The 16112-nt window shown below is 51.0% G+C and overlaps 1 protein-coding gene across 4 annotated transcripts in view; it reads right to left on the minus strand.

Annotated features, from left to right (window-relative positions):
- The window catches only part of BTC (betacellulin), a 245214-nt gene that overhangs the window by 40732 nt on the left and 188370 nt on the right, over positions 1-16112 (minus strand). The window lies entirely within an intron of this gene.

Genomic DNA, 16112 nt, shown 5'->3' on the forward strand with positions numbered 1-16112 from the left:
CCAGTGTGGCTTTTCTGTTGGAACTGTTCTGGGCTCTCCGGGTGGGTGCCCTGGGGTTGGTCAATCATCGGCATAGTTCTCGTATCGCCGGGATGGGCCTGGATTGTGCCTCAACAGGTACCTTCCCGTCTTGGACCAGTTTGACTCCTGGCTCCCTTCTGCTCTTTCGTTGGGTGCTATTTCTCTGCTGGGTTGTCTCTGTCTTTGTTCTGCCGTTGGGTGGGCTACACTGTGTTCCGGAGTATCTCCCGCCTCTCCGCTTGCGGATTCCGGCCCGTCGGTGTCCATGTTCAGGTCTGTCCATTCTCCAGCGCCGTCTTCGTCTCTTTCACCTGTCGTCGCACAGGGTACGTGTTTGAACAGTGCTGTGTTGCGTGTTACCGTCTCCGGCCCTTGTCGGGCTGTTATCATGGTACCTTTCATCACAGTCACGGTCCAGGGTTGTGCTTGGAACGGAAGGCGGAATTTCCCTCTTTGGTGGCGGTCTTTTACCAGGACGGTGTCCCCGATTCGTATCGTCATTTCACGGGCTCTCCGTCTCTTGGAGGCTTTCGCGTTGGTGTTGGCTCTTCTTGCTTCTGACCTGTTTGATGGTGGTAACTTCATTGCCCATGATGGATGGTGTGGGGTGGCATCAGACACCACTCTTCCAAAACAGAGCTGGCTGGGGGTGGCTCCTGTGGTGGCGTGACTCTGTATTCTCTCAAGAAGGTATATATTGCTCGTTCCGGATTTTCGCCTTCTGCTACCGCTATGCGAATAACTTTGTTAAGTGTCTTTACAAATCTCTCCACTTCCCCGTTTGCTTGTGGCCATCGCGGCGTGATGCGCCGAGGTTTAGTGTTTGTTGACGCTAAGAACTCTGCCCATTCGCGGCTGTTGAAAGGGGGCCTGTTGTCAGTGCGCACTTCTCCGAAAAGTCCGTGGGTGGCCATCATTGTCTCGAATTTGGGGATGACCATATGGGCGGATGTGGAATGTACAACTTCGACCTCCGGATAGCGCGAATAGTCGTCTATCACGATGACCATGTGTGAACCATCGGGAAGGCTCCCGAAGTCTGCACTGACTCATTGCCACGGCGCTGTGGGGCCCTCCTAGGTGATGATCGGCGTTGGGGGGGTCTGGGCTGCCACTAGCCTGGCAGACTAGGCATCGTTTTACTGTGTCTTCCACCAGTTTGTCCAAACCCGGGAACCACACTTAGGGGGTCATTCTGACCCTGGCGGCCGGTGACCGCCAGGGTCACCGACCACGGGAGCACCGCCAACAGGCTGGTGGTGCTCCCGAGGGCATTCTGACCGCGGCGGTTCAGCCGCGGCCAGAAAGGGTAAACCGGCGGTCTCCCGCCGGTTTACCACTGCCCTTGTGAATCCTCCATGGCTGCGGAGCGCGCTCCGCAGCCATGGGGATTCTGACACCCCCTACCGCCATCCTGTTCCTGGCGGGTCTCCCGCCAGGAACAGGATGGCGGTAGGGGGTTTTGCGGGGCCCCCATAAGAGGGCCCCGCAAAGTATTTCAGTGTCTGCTAAGCAGACACTGAAATACGCGACGGGTGCAACTGCACCCGTCGCACCCCTGCAACTACGCCGGCTCAATTCTGAGCCGGCGTCCTCGTTGCAGGGGCATTTCCGCTGGGCTGGCGGGCGCTCTTTTGGAGAGCGCCCGCCGGCCCAGAGGAAATGTCTGAATGGCCGCCGCGGTCTTTTGACCACGGTGCGGTCATTCAGCGGCGGTACCTTGGCGGACGGCCTCTGCCGTCCGCCAAGGTCAAAATGACCCCCTTAGTCTCTGATGCGGGCTTTCGATTGTAAGTTGCCTTGGTGCGCCCCATGAGCTAGGGATACTGTTCTGGTTATCAGAATGGACGGGATAACTAAATGGAGGCCTCTCAGCAGGCAGCCTTCTTCACTTGCGGAGAGTTCTTGCCGTACATTGAACAATGCATGTAGTCAAGCTTGAGCTTCCTGCGTTCTGAAGGTGTCGGGCGTTGTAGGGCTCGCCAGTTCCCCGTCCTGGTAGCTGCAATGGCTAGCTGTAGACATTCGTCTTGGGCAGTTGCTTCGACCACTTTGCTGAGTGGTATGGGTAGGGGCCTGGCGCGCTCAACTATCATTCTGACGTACTCCTCTGTTTCCTCTGCTTCTTGTGGTGTGGCTGTGCGGGCATGTCGGGAGAGGAAGTCAGCTGGGTTTCTTGTGCCTGGTTGGTATTCCAATGTGAAGTCATATTCTTGGAGTTGTAGGATCCATTTTTCTATCCTCTGTGGTGGTTTTGAGGAGGAGCCTGTGAACAGCAGTAGTAGGGGTTTGTGGTCTGTCACCACTGAGAATGGTTTTCCATACAGGTAGAGGTGATAATGACGGCATCCCTAGTGTATGGCGATGGCTTCACGTTCGAACTGCGAGTATCGCTGTTCCGTTGGTGTGAGTGTGCGGCTGGCGAATGCGATGGGTGCCCATTCTCCGCAATCCTGCTTTTGTGCTAGCACTGCTCCTAGCCCCATGGGGCTGGCTTCGACGACTAACTGTGACTGCCGTTGTGGGTCGAAAAACGCCAGTGTGGTTTCTGCGGATAGCGCTCTCTTTGTGGCTTGGAATGCATTCTCTTGTTCCTCGCCCCATTGCCGATTCGCTTGTGTGAGCTGCCGCAGAGTTCCTGTGATGTCCGCCAGGTTCTGCATGAAGCGACTGCAGTATGTGACCATGCCTAGGAAGCTCCTTACCCCTGAAACTGATGTGGGAGCCGGTGCTTCTTGGATGTCCTTGACTTTCAGGGGATCAGGTCCGACTCCGTTTTTAGAAAATCGGTATCCGAAGAAACAGATTTCTTGTTTTAGGAAGTCACACTTGTCCTTATGTAGTGTTAGCCCCTTGCTTTGTAATCTGGCGAACACTGCTCGTAACCTTTTCAGATGTACTTCTACGGTGGGGACTAAGACGTCATCACTCACGTTGAGGACTCCCGGGAGTCCTTGCAGGACCTCTTTGATGACATGCTGGAACACTTCCGCTGTGCTAGAGATTCCAAAGTTTAGTCTCTTGTATCTCCAGAGGCCATTGTGGGTGGAGAAAGTGGTGATGGGCCGTGATTCTGGGTGTAGCATGATTTGATGGTATCCTGACCGAAGGTCCATTTTGGAGAACCAGTAAGACCCTGACAACTCGCTGAGGATGTCATCTATTGTAGGAGTTAGGTGTCGCTCCCTCTTGATCGCTAGGTTTGGTATGCGCATGTCGACGCAAATTCTGACCGCCTCCGGTTGCTTGGGTTTCCGGGCGACTACGATGGGGGAGACCCACGGTGTCGGGCCTGACACCTTTTCAATGACTCCTGCTTGCTCTAGGAGACGTAGTTCTTGTTCCACTTTGGGTCGTAGGTGGAACGCTATTCGACGGTGTCTGAGTGCTGTGGGGGTCACTGATTTGTCAATGTGTCGGCGTAGTGGTGGTCCTTTGAGGCATCCAATGCCTTCAAATAGAGACTTGAAGTCTTGCATTAGGACTTGGAGCGCGCTCACGTGGATTGCGAAGGCGAAGTGTACCAGGTTGAGGTCTTGGGCCGTGCAGCAACCAAGTAGGAATCCTGTTCCGTCTTTGGAGACATACACTTTGGTGGCCATTTCCGTGTCGTCGTGGGTAATGTCGGTTGTGAAAACCCCTGCTATGTCTAGCGGTCGGCTGTTTCCAAATGCAAACACTTGTATGTTTGTGGGTCGGAGTGCTGGTCGTGGTTGTGACAGGTTGTTGTACACGTCCATGGCCATTAAATTTATGGATGCGCCTGTCTACCAACGCCTGTGTCGGGGAGCCCTTGACTATGACGGTGCATGTGTGTAGGAAGTTGGCTCTGTATGTGCTATTTCAAAGTAAGGAATAGCATGCACAGAGTCCAAGGGTTCCCCTTAGAGGTAAGATAGTGGCAAAAAGAGATAATACTAATGCTCTATTTTGTGGTAGTGTGGTCGAGCAGTAGGCTTATCAAAGGAGTAGTGTTAAGCATTTGTTGTACATACACATAGACAATAAATGAGGTACACACACTCAGAGACAAATCCAGCCAATAGGTTTTGTTATAGAAAAATATCTTTTCTTAGTTTATTTTAAGAACCACAGGTTCAAATTTTACATGTAATATCTCATTTGAAAGGTATTGCAGGTAAGTACTCTAGGAACTTTGAATCATTACTTTAGCATGTATACTTTTTACATAAAACACAATAAGCTGTTTTAAAAGTGGACAGTGCAATTTTCACAGTTCCTGGGGGAGGTAAGTTATTGTTAGTTTTAACAGGTAAGTAAGTCACTTACAGGTTTCAGTTTTTGGTCCAAGGTAGCCCACCGTTGGGGGTTCAGAGCAACCCCAAAGTTATCACACCAGCAGCTCAGGGCCGGTCAGGTGCAAAGGTCAAAGAGGTGCCCAAAACACATAGGCTTCAATGGAGAGAAGGGGGTGCCCCGGTTCCAGTCTGCCAGCAGGTAAGTACCCGCGTCTTCGGAGGGCAGACCAGGGGGGTTTTGTAGGGCACCGGGGGGGACACTAGTCCACACAGAAAGTACACCCTCAGGAGCGCGGGGGCGGCCGGGTGCAGTGTGCAAACACACGTCGGGTTTTCAATGGAAGTCAATGAGAGATCAAGAGATCTCTTCAGTGTCGCAGGCAGGCAAGGGGGGGCTCCTCGGGGTAGCCACCACCTGGGCAAGGGAGAGGGCCTCCTGGGGGTCACTCCTGCACAGAAGTTCTGTTTCTTTAGGGGCTGGGGGCTGCGGGTGCAGGGTCTTTTCCAGCCGTCGGGAAATGGAGTTCAGACAGTCGCGGTCAGGGGGAGCCTGGGGATTCCCTCTGCAGGCGTCGCTGTGCGGGCTCAGGGGGGGACAACTTTGGTTACTCACAGTCGTAGAGTCGCCGGAGGGTCCTCCCTGAGTTGGTTGTTCTCCACCAGTCGAGTCGCGGTCGCCGGGTGCAGTGTTGCAAGTCTCACGCTTCTTGCGGGGAGTTGCAGGGGTCTTTAAGTCTGCTCCTTGAAACAAAGTTGCAGTTCTTTTGGAGCAGTGCCGCTGTCCTCGGGAGTTTCTTGTCTTTCTTGAAGCAGGGCAGTCCTCAGAGGATTCAGAGGTCGCTGGTCCCTTGGAAAGCGTCGCTGGAGCAGGTTTCTTTGGAAGGCAGGAGACAGGCCGGTAGGACTGGGGCCAAAGCAGTTGGTGTCTTCTGTTCTTCCTCTGCAGGGGTTTTTCAGCTCGGCAGTCTTCTTCTTGTAGTTTCAGGAATCTAAATTCTTAGGTTCAGGGGAGCCCTTAAATACTAAATTTAAGGGCGTGTTTAGGTCTGGGGGGTTAGTAGCCAATGGCTACTAGCCCTGAGGGTGAGTACACCCTCTTTGTGCCTCCTCCCAAGGGGAGGGGGTCACATCCCTAATCCTATTGGCGGAATCCTCCATCTGCAAGATGGAGGATTTCTAAAAGTTAGAGTCACTTCAGCTCAGGACACCTTAGGGGCTGTCCTGACTGGCCAGTGACTCCTCCTTGTTGTTTTCTTTGTTTCCTCCAGCCTTGCCGCCAAAAGTGGGGGCCGTGGCCGGAGGGGGCGGGCAACTCCACTAAGCTGGAGTGTCCTGTGGTGCTGTGACAAAGGGGTGAGCCTTTGAGGCTCACCGCCAGGTGTTACAGCTCCTGCCTGGGGGAGGTGTTAGCATCTCCACCCAGTGCAGGCTTTGTTACTGGCCTCAGAGTGACAAAGGCACTCTCCCCATGGGGCCAGCAACATGTCTCTAGTGTGGCAGGCTGCTGGAACCAGTCAGCCTACACAGATAGTCGGTTAAGTTTCAGGGGGCACCTCTAAGGTGCCCTCTGTGGTGTATTTTACAATAAAATGTACACTGGCATCAGTGTGCATTTATTGTGCTGAGAAGTTTGATACCAAACTTCCCAGTTTTCAGTGTAGCCATTATGGTGCTGTGGAGTTTGTGTAAAACAGACTCCCAGACCATATACTCTTATGGCTACCCTGCACTTACAATGTCTAGGGTTTTGCTTAGACACTGTAGGGGCACAGTGCTCATGCACTGGTACCTTCACCTATGGTATAGTGCACCCTGCCTTAGGGCTGTAAGGCCTGCTAGAGGGGTGTCTTACATATACTGCATAGGCAGTGAGAGGCTGGCATGGCACCCTGAGGGGAGTGTCATGTCGACTTACTCATTTTGTTCTCACTAGCACACACAAGCTGGTAAGCAGTGTGTCTGTGCTGAGTGAGGGGTCTCCAGGGTGGCATAATACATGCTGCAGCCCTTAGAGACCTTCCCTGGCATCAGGGCCCTTGGTACCAGAGGTACCAGTTACAAGGGACTTATCTGGATGCCAGGGTGTGCCAATTGTGGAATCAAAGGTACAGGTTAGGGAAAGAACACTGGTGCTGGGGCCTGGTTAGCAGGCCTCAGCACACTTTCAATTCAAAACATAGCATCAGCAAAGGCAAAAAGTCAGGGGGTAACCATGCCAAGGAGGCATTTCCTTACAATGTGGGTAAACGTCGGCCTCCGACAGCGTGAATTACATGGACTGTGTGCTGATCGTTGTCCGTGTCGCTGTCGGAGTCTTGGGTCAGTGGGGCTTCCACCATCTTGACAGTTTTCTTTGTGGGGTTGTTTGCCTGTTTCGGTGTTGATTTGCAGACTTTAGCAAAGTGATTGAGCTTTCCGCATGCACTGCATATTTTTCCCCAGGCTGGGCAGGTGGTCGGGTGTGGTGCTGGGCCACCGCACCACTTGCATGGCTTGCCCCAAAGTCTCCCTTTATACGGTTCTCTTTTTGGCCGAGGTGTGTTTGCTCTTACCGCGTTGGCCGTCTCCGTCTTTATCTGTGCTGCCGGCGGTTGTTCCATGTGAGCTGCTCTAGCTCGCGCTAATTCTTGTGAGCGCCCCAGTGTGAGGATGTCCTTCATTAGCATGTTGGGTTGCTGGAGAATGCGTTCTCTGAGTTTTGACCATGAGCACCCCTGTATGAATTGTGCTTGGATTTCATCCTCTTCGTCGGGTAGAGTGCAGGTGCTGGCTAGTTCCTTTAGCCTAGCGTAGAAGACGTCAACGGACTCATCTGCGATTTGGCGTGCTTGACGTAATAGAAATCTTTCATAGTGTGCATTGGCGTATGGCTCAAAATGTGTTGTAATCGCCCTTTTTAGTGTTTCATAGGTGCGTGGTTGTGCTTCTGTGACCGATTTGAATATTTTGTGGATGTCCGCTCCACCGATATGGAGGAGGGGTCTGCGCCGCTCTGCTTTGATGTCTAGGGCTTCAAAGTATGTTTCTAGGTGCTCTACCCAGACCTTCCATCTTGCCGTTTGTGTGTGGGGGGGGAGGGGGGGGGCCTGTGACGGTGAAAGGCTCTAGTGGTGGTACGCCAGCCATCATCAACAGTGGTAACAGGATTGTACCCCTTTTTTTTTTTTTTTTAGGTGACTTAGTTTGTGGCCTTTTTGTAGTGTCTGTTATTTGTGCTCCTCACTTTCCCTTTATTTATTTATTTATTTTTCCTTTCAGTGTGTACTGCAGGTTTTATTTTGTGTCTTGTCAGCTGGTGGGCGGAGTCAGTGGACTCTCGTTGCGTGTTCTCCTTATTCTTTTTTTTTTTTCAAAACAGCTCCGGGAGGGGTGGGGCACTTTTACTGGAGCTGGGTGGCACCCGCGCTTGAGCAGCGCGCGTTGATGGAGTGCCGATTGTGCTTGCGCTAAGCAGCGCGTTCTCGTCTTCTTTTTTTTTCTTTCAGGTAAAGGCCTAGTGCGGGTGCCCTTGCCGTGGCAGCGCGCCGGCCGTCTTTCACTTGGCGTTGTTGGAGGTGGGGGCGCCTCCTGTCGGCTGCCGCGCTCGCGCTGGGGCAGCGCGTGATTTCACAAGGGGGCTGATACAGGGACAGGTAGGTGCTGATTGCGGCCACACGCCGCCGCGTTGTGCTCCGCGTCGCTGGGAGCATTGACTGTTCGCCCCTCACGGAGCGCGCGTTGCTCCGGGGGAAAGGACGGGTACCTGTCGGTAGCAGCTCGCCGGCCGCTTCTCTTCCACGTCGCTGGAGAGACCGTCTGGGTTTGGAGTCTGCAGGGCAGGTAGCTGGGTTCCCCTTGAGGTTGGCGGGTGTTCGTGGGTGCGCTGGCCTGCTCGTGCCTCTCTGCCTTGTTGTGGTGTTCCTGGTGGTGGGTGGTGCCGCTACCATACGTGGTAGGCCCACCTTGTCGCCAATTGTCAGGTCCCGAGAGGGCCCTGAATAATAGCCAGGGACACAGTAGTGGAGGAGTACATCCGCTTTATTCACTCTCGCCTTACAAACTGTCTTCGCGCCCTTTCCGCCCCTCACTTGTCACCTCCCTTCACCTCGTCACCGCCCAGTCCATCCTGACCTGGCCCTAGGGGTGGTATGGCCTCACCACTCTCGTGCTCTTCTGGTGGTGTAGTCCTGCGCTGGTGACTACACCACACGGCCTAGTTCGGCTACTGTGCTAAACTGACGCCTAAACTGCATCCATGAGCGGACTTCACAAAAACCAAATGTTTTTGCATACATAGGTGAACTCTGGTGTAGTAAAAAAAAAAAAATGTAAATAGGGAGGAAGAAGGAGAGCAGCCCGCTGGCCAGATAATTTTGGAAGTGAAGCACCTAACCAGAAACAAGTCCCTCCATTCTCACCACAAACCCTGGCACTAGAGCACAGAGAGTAGACTCCTCTCTAGGTATTAAGGTTTCTAGGAAGCATATGTGTGCTCTTCAGGTGCAGATATCACCGGTAATGCCAGTGAGGCGCTCCTTTTAAGGAATAGTTTCTAAAAACGCTTAGTGATTTTGAAAAAACTGCTAGGGTGTGCCGCCAATGGGAAGCCATGAGACAGATTTACAGTTTTCATAAGCGAATCATGGCATGCAGCAACACTGGGGCTAACTACAGAAGAGGTTATTCTTACCCTGCTAACATAAATACGGTTAGTGTAGCCACATTAAGTATACAAGGATGCCAACAATAAGACAGTAACATTCTTAAGTAATCGAATACTTGCTTAAGTTGACTTGGCCAAAAGAAAAGGACAAGACAACAGCTCTAGCCTGGGATTAATTATTACATTGATTATTCCTGCAAAACTGGCACTAGGGCTAAAGGGTTCTAAGACACAAATTTGGCACTAGGGCTAAGGTGACCACGCATACCAGATTTGCTGGGACAGACCCAGTTTTTAGGGTCGAGCGTGCAAGCTCTGGCCTCTGTTGTAATCTCTCTGTGGGCTTTTCACCATGCCATGTCACACCCGTCACTTTCGTTGGTTCATAGGCTTGCCTTTTAAAATTCTCTTGATTTTATTTGTGAAAGGCATGCATACCTCATACCTTTTCCGGTGTTTAGCCCTCCTCGAGCTCACCGGCCAACTACTGAAAACATACGTGGCTCCATGTTTTAAGCATGGTTTCTGGACTACCTTTTCTTTTTGTTTCCTACGCAGCGCGATTGCACTGGGTTTTACACAGCGTGGTCGTGCTAGTTTTTTAAATGTTTTTTTAATTTCCCCTGTGCCCATCCACAGCCCTGCCCTCCCTCCCCTTCAGATTTGCGGCAGCCACCGCTGCACACACGCATTGCCATGCGTCCTCTACTTTACAACGCTAACAGCTCTAACTCGCCCAAACGCGACACCCACTGCTTTGCAAATGCTTGTTAGACTAGCTGTATTTGCACACATGGCAAATTTGCGGCCTTCAAATAACTTGTGTTTGTGTACCATGTCATTCTTCAATTCGGCCGTTTCTAATCACGTGTTATTCTGCTCAATTTGAGGACGTTTATTTTGCTGCTATATGAAAGCCACACATCCTTTTATGCGGTGCTCTGGCATTAAAAAGATCACCTAAAGCTGGAAGCACAAGATAAAACCAACGGGACAGGGTGAGCTCCCAACCAGTGCCATGGGGTCCTTGCCTATGTCAGTCTGAAGTATTGCTACTAATTATAATGTATCTGCCACCCGCACATGTCGCAAATAATCTGTTCTGTTCTTGCAACCAAAAGTTTGCGCTGTTACTGCAAGTACTGTAACTGTTTTTGAATAAGAAACACTGTCACTTGTGCTGCTGTCTGTACATTTAACTAGGAGCTTTTGAATTAAGGACTTGAGCTCATAGGGTGTACCAATTTGTTTTCCACCCAGGGCCCTTTTGGTCCTTTTGACCGCAATGTCTCAGTGAGAGTAACTGTGCATGGGGGGCACCATTGCAGAAAAAATTGCAAAATAGGCGGTACTTGACCACCTCAGTACCACTAATTATTGTCGGGGAATACTTATGGGAAGCTTAATATTTTGAGCCTACGGGGCAGTCTGCACTTATGCAAAGCAAAAGATGCCATTTGTTGCCTGTAAATCAACCAGAAAATGAACTGTTACAGTCAGGCTGCGGGGTGGGAGAAGGCTAATGCTACTGTCCCAGTGAATTACAGGGTGTGTGTTCAATTACGGTACCAAGCCCGTTACTACAGTACCTGCACGCAGCGTTCCTGTCCAATCCTAAGGACCCGTCACCCGCCACCAGCACCTTCCTTGACCACACTTGAGAAAGCCATTCCTGCAACTCTCACACACGCCGGCTTTTCCCACTGCATGGGAATCCGCACAGTGCCACTACCGGCATGTCCTTAGTGTCTCACCAGAGCGCACACGCAGTATTATTTAGCACCTGTAAGCAGAACTAGTCTTAGAGCAGGCATCGCTCATCAGCACCCTTGCAATAGGGTGTAGTGACGCCACCACTCGAGGCACCTCATAGGCTCTTATCAGGCTGCTCTGCACCCGAAATTAAAATCCATCTACGTTTTCTTGACAGGAGAGAACACGGGTAGGTAAAAACTTAAAATATTTTGTCTTGCTCCGCAAAACTTGCGAACAGCACCTTTTCTCTGAGAATTTTGAAAGTCTTTAAGGGGGCTGTATGTTCTTAACTATACCATCGGGTTTTAATCCATTCTCATCACGGCTTCATATTTTCAAACAGGATATTGTTTAATCTCCAATTGACTTTCTCGGAAAGAATAGTTGTGTGGAAGATTGCCCATACATATATATATATATATATTTTTTAAAGAAAACAGGTTAAACATCATTGGCACTGCACAGAAAAGGAAGAGTTGCACATTTCCATCATTTGAGTAGTTCAAGAGGGGAGATTTGGTAGACTCGCCATTCTTGTTTTTTCAGAAGGCTCTTAGTGCTCCCGAAGTATAAGTACAAAGTCAGTAACCTACATCTGTTTACTAACTTGCATTGTCAAACTTTGGAGCCCATTGTTTAACTTAAAATGGTGCATCCTAAACAGGAAGACAAAGGAAACTTCAATGACCACCACACCTCATCCCTTCAGCCTTGAAAACACAAAAGATATAAGCTAGTTGTGTAAAATAAGTGGAGTATCCCTAATTTTGAAGTCAAAACGTGTCACGGAGGCAGACCCAAAGCTCCAATCTGACTAAAATATGTAAGCATGGACCAAGCCATTTTATTGATATTTGCAACTCACATGATGGGAGGTAGAGTTGCGTGCCTGTTGTGTGCTTTGCTGGGGACAGTGCACGCAGGTGGAAGAATAAATGGACCTCTGACCCTGCATCCTTGCAGGCAGGTCGCTTCCTCCTCACCACTGCTCCGGTAAGTGCTGCCATTGTTTTGGGCTTGTTTGGGCTTGTCTGGGCTTGTCCTCTCCCGGAAGGCCCCACCCCCCTCCCTCCTCCTCGGAGCTCTTCCCGCTCCTGACTCCTGCTGCCCCTGCCCCCTGCACTCCCATTGGAGGTTTCCCTCCCTCCTACCAGCTGCCACTCCCTCCCACCTCCCCTCTTATGCTGGCCACAGCGCGGACACGTGCAGCGGGCGCGCCGCTGGTGAGCCAAAGGCAAGCCCGTCTGCACCAAGACCGCGCCATACCCCCTGGCTGACATGCCTCCCATGCCACCAAACACCTTTACACTGCCAACGAACTCCACGCCCTTAATCCAGGACACTCCTCCATCTGCTTCCAGTCCACACCGACGTGCACCAAAGGACCCTTCTCCTGCAAAACCTGCAATTTCACCTGCAACCTAACCTCCAAACTCCAAATCAAAACAGACAACCGACTAAGATGCATCCTACTTAACACCCGCTCCGTCCACAAACATGCAATTGAACTCTGGGACCTCCTGACCACATACTCGCCCGACGTCGCATTCCTCACTGAAACCTGGATGAATTCAGCTTCAGAACCAGACGTAGCCATAGCCATACCAGAAAACTACAAGATCACCAGAAGAGACCGAATCAACAGACCAGGAGGAGGAATCGCCTTAGTCCACAAAAACACCATAAGAGTCTCCACCAACTCCCACGACATCATCAACTCCGCCGAGCACCTCCACTTCAAAATCCACATCAACGCCAACAACACACTCAGAGGAACACTGGTCTACAGACCCCCTGGACCCAGACCGCAGTTCTGTGATGACATCGCCGATGCCATCAGCTCCCAAGCCCTCGCCTCAACAGACTACATCCTCCTTGGTGACCTAAACTTCCACCTAGAAAATAACAAAGATATCAACACCACCAACCTAATCGACAACCTCGACAACATCGGCCTCAAGCAACTCGTCACTACACCCACCCACTCGCAGGCCACACACTCAACCCCACCCTTGTCAGCCAGCAACCACGTCTCTTTCAGCCACACCACCAAACTCAGTTGGACAGACCACCGCTGCATCCACTTCTCCTACCAAAAACCAGTCACTCACCACCACCGCACACAACCCCCCCGACGCAACTGGAGCAAAATATCAACAGATCAACTGATCTCCACTCTCGCCCGGGCCCCACCCCCTGGGACCCCGGACCCCAACATAGCCACCACATACCTGCATCGCTGGATAGAAGATTGCGCCAACACCCTCGCACCGCTCGAAAAAAAACCAAACACCTCCCACAGAATCAAGGCCAGCTGGTTCACCCCAGAACTACAGGAATCCAAATGGCTATGTCGCAGAATGGAAAAAACCTGGCACCTTGACCCTACCAACTCCAACCACATTGCTTTCAAGGATGCCCTACGCAAACATCACCAACTGATCTGCACCACCAAAAGGACCCACTTCAAAATACGCATCAACGCCAACGCTCACAACAGTAAAGAGCTCTTCGGCATCGTCAATGAGCTCTCCACCCCCAGAACCTGCTCCAACGAACCCCTGCCATCACAGGAGTTCTGCAACTCACTGGCAACACACTTCCGTCGAAAGATAGAAGAAATCCACAATAGCTTCAAACCCCAGACCCACCAGCTGACTACAAACACCCAAGAACCCAAAGCTCCAAGCAACACCCACCTCATCCACACCTGGACCCCCGTCAACATAGAGGACACTGCCACCAACATGGCCTCCATCCACTCCGGATCACCATCGGACCCCTGCCCACACCATATCTTCAATAAGGCAAACATCATCATCGCCCCCCACCTCTGCAAAACCATCAACAGCTCCTTCGAGTCAGCCACCTTCCCAGAAAGATGGAAGCACGCAGAAATCAACGCTCTGCTAAAGAAACCAAAGGCAGACCCAGACGACCCCAAGAACTACCGGACGATCTCCCTCCTCCCCTTCCCAGCCAAGGTAATCGAAAAAATTGTAAACAGCCAACTATACCGGTTCCTAGAACACAGCAAGGTACTCAACACCTCCCAATCCGGATTCCGCAGAAACCACAGCACTGAGACTGCACTCATTGCTGCCACAGATGACATTAGGACCATGCTCGACGAAGGAGAAACAACAGCACTCATCCTCCTGGACCTCTCCACAGCTTTCGACACGGTATGTCATCACACTCTCCGCACGCGCCTACACAATGCTGGAATTCGCGACAAGGCACTCGACTGGATCTCGTCATTTCTCTCAGGCAGAACCCAGAGAGTCCGCCTCCCACGGTTCTTGTCAGAAGCTTCCAGAATCATTTGTGGAGTTCCCCAAGGATCTTCGCTCAGCCCCACGCTCTTCAACGTTTACATGGCCCCCCCTCGCCAACATCGCACAAACCCACCACATCAACATAGTTTCCTACGCAGACGACACTCAGCGCATCCTCTCCCTCACGAAAGACCCTACAACTGCAAAGAACAACCTCCACAATGGACTTCACGCCATCGCCAGCTGGATGGAATCAAGCCACCTCAAGTTAAACACAGACAAGACAGAAATCCTAATCTTTGGCACCAACCCCTCAACTTGGAATGACCACTGGTGGCCCACCTCCCTAGGAACAGCGCCCTCACCCACCACCCAAGCACGCAACCTAGGCTTCATCTTGGACTCCACACTCAGCATGACTCAGCAGGTCAATGCCATCTCCTCTTCCTGCTACAACACTCTCCGCATGCTCCACAAAATCTTCAAGTGGATTCCCGTCGAAACCAGTAAAACTGTCACCAACGCCCTGGTCAGCAGCCGATTGGATTACGGAAACGCCCTATATGCAGGAATAACAACCAAACTCCTAACAAAACTGCAAAGAATCCAGAACGCATCCGCCCGCCTCATTCTGGACATCCCACGCCGTGACCACATTTCCCCCCACCTCCGAAACCTTCACTGGCTACCAGTGTCAAAGAGGATCACCTTCAAACTCCTCATCCACGCACACAAGGCCCTTCACAACACAGGCCCAGCCTACCTCAACGACAGACTCACCTTTCACACCCCCACCCGCAATCTTCGCTCCGCCAGCCTTGCCCTCGCCTCCATCCCCCGCATCCGCCGCACCACCGCCGGAGGAAGATCCTTCTTTCACCTAGCCGCCAAGACCTGGAACTCCCTACCGCTCCACTTTCACCAGACCCAAGACCTCTTGACATTCAGGAAACGCCTCAAGACATGGCTCTACGACCAGTAGCTCCCCCCCAGCGCCTTGAGACCCTAACACGGGTGATTAGTGCGCTCTATAAATCCTTGATTGATTGATTGAGGCAACACCAATCATTGAGGGGTTCTGACCACGAGGTCTGTGCCCGGGTCCTTTTTAGGTAAAGGGCACAAGCACTCTGGCCTGTTGTAATCTATCTGTGGCCTTTAACTACGCACACCACACGCCCATCACTATCACTTGCTTTTCAAAACTCCTTTATCATCATTGGTAAGTGCTTTACGTTTGTCCCTCTTTGGGGAAGTTATGTTACTGCCTTGGCCATCGAGCCTGTTACATGGATAATTGCACGTTTGCCAGTACGTCTGACTGCGAGCAAACCTTTTTTCCTTTTGTGTTTCTCCTTCGCACTCATGCACATGGCGCCTGTGGCACTTTGAATCGGCTTGCTTATGTCAACTGTTTTACTTGCATTTCCAATTTATGTGGCAAGAAAAGTCCAGTTAGGAATTTACAACGCTAATAGCTCTAACACGAGCAAACGCGAGACACACTGCATTGCAAATGCTTTTTTAACCTGCTGTCCAGGCAGATTTTAGTAAATTTGGCTTGTGTCCCGGTTTTCAATGAGGGACAGCTTTTATGTGTTCTAACACAACACTAGTTAGTAAGAAGCAATTTAATAAGTAGGCAAGATGCTGGGCTTAAAAATGCATTTTATTTCTTTATTACCTGGCTGTCTGTGTTGAGATTATGTAAAATTGTAGTCCTGCTTCTATTTTTGTGAAATGTCCTTTTAAAAAAATAAAAAATCTGGTCACCCTAACTAAGGCTAAAGGGTTCATAGGCACAAAATACATGCCAATAGACCCGAATCAGGAAGGAGGACTCCAGCGAAAAATGGGTTTATTTTAGCCGTCTCCCACCTGAAATTCTCAGATTCAATAGAAGTCAATGGGGGTAATATATTATCCAGATTTCTTTTGTAAAATCTCCAACTTTCCTGTTTTGACATGTTTGTAAAAAAACGCCTACTGTGGTAAATAAACCTAAACTCTTCGTTTGACATACACAGGTTGGGCTATGGCATGCTTTTGAATGATTACACATTTATCGCATGTCATAAAAAAATTGGATTTCTGGTTTGCTAATAACTGGCATCATTAGAAAAACCTGTGCAAACTTAAGCAGACGTGTGACACGTC

Source organism: Pleurodeles waltl, chromosome 1_2 (genome assembly GCF_031143425.1).
Source record: "Pleurodeles waltl isolate 20211129_DDA chromosome 1_2, aPleWal1.hap1.20221129, whole genome shotgun sequence".
Lineage (NCBI taxonomy): Eukaryota > Metazoa > Chordata > Amphibia > Caudata > Salamandridae > Pleurodeles > Pleurodeles waltl.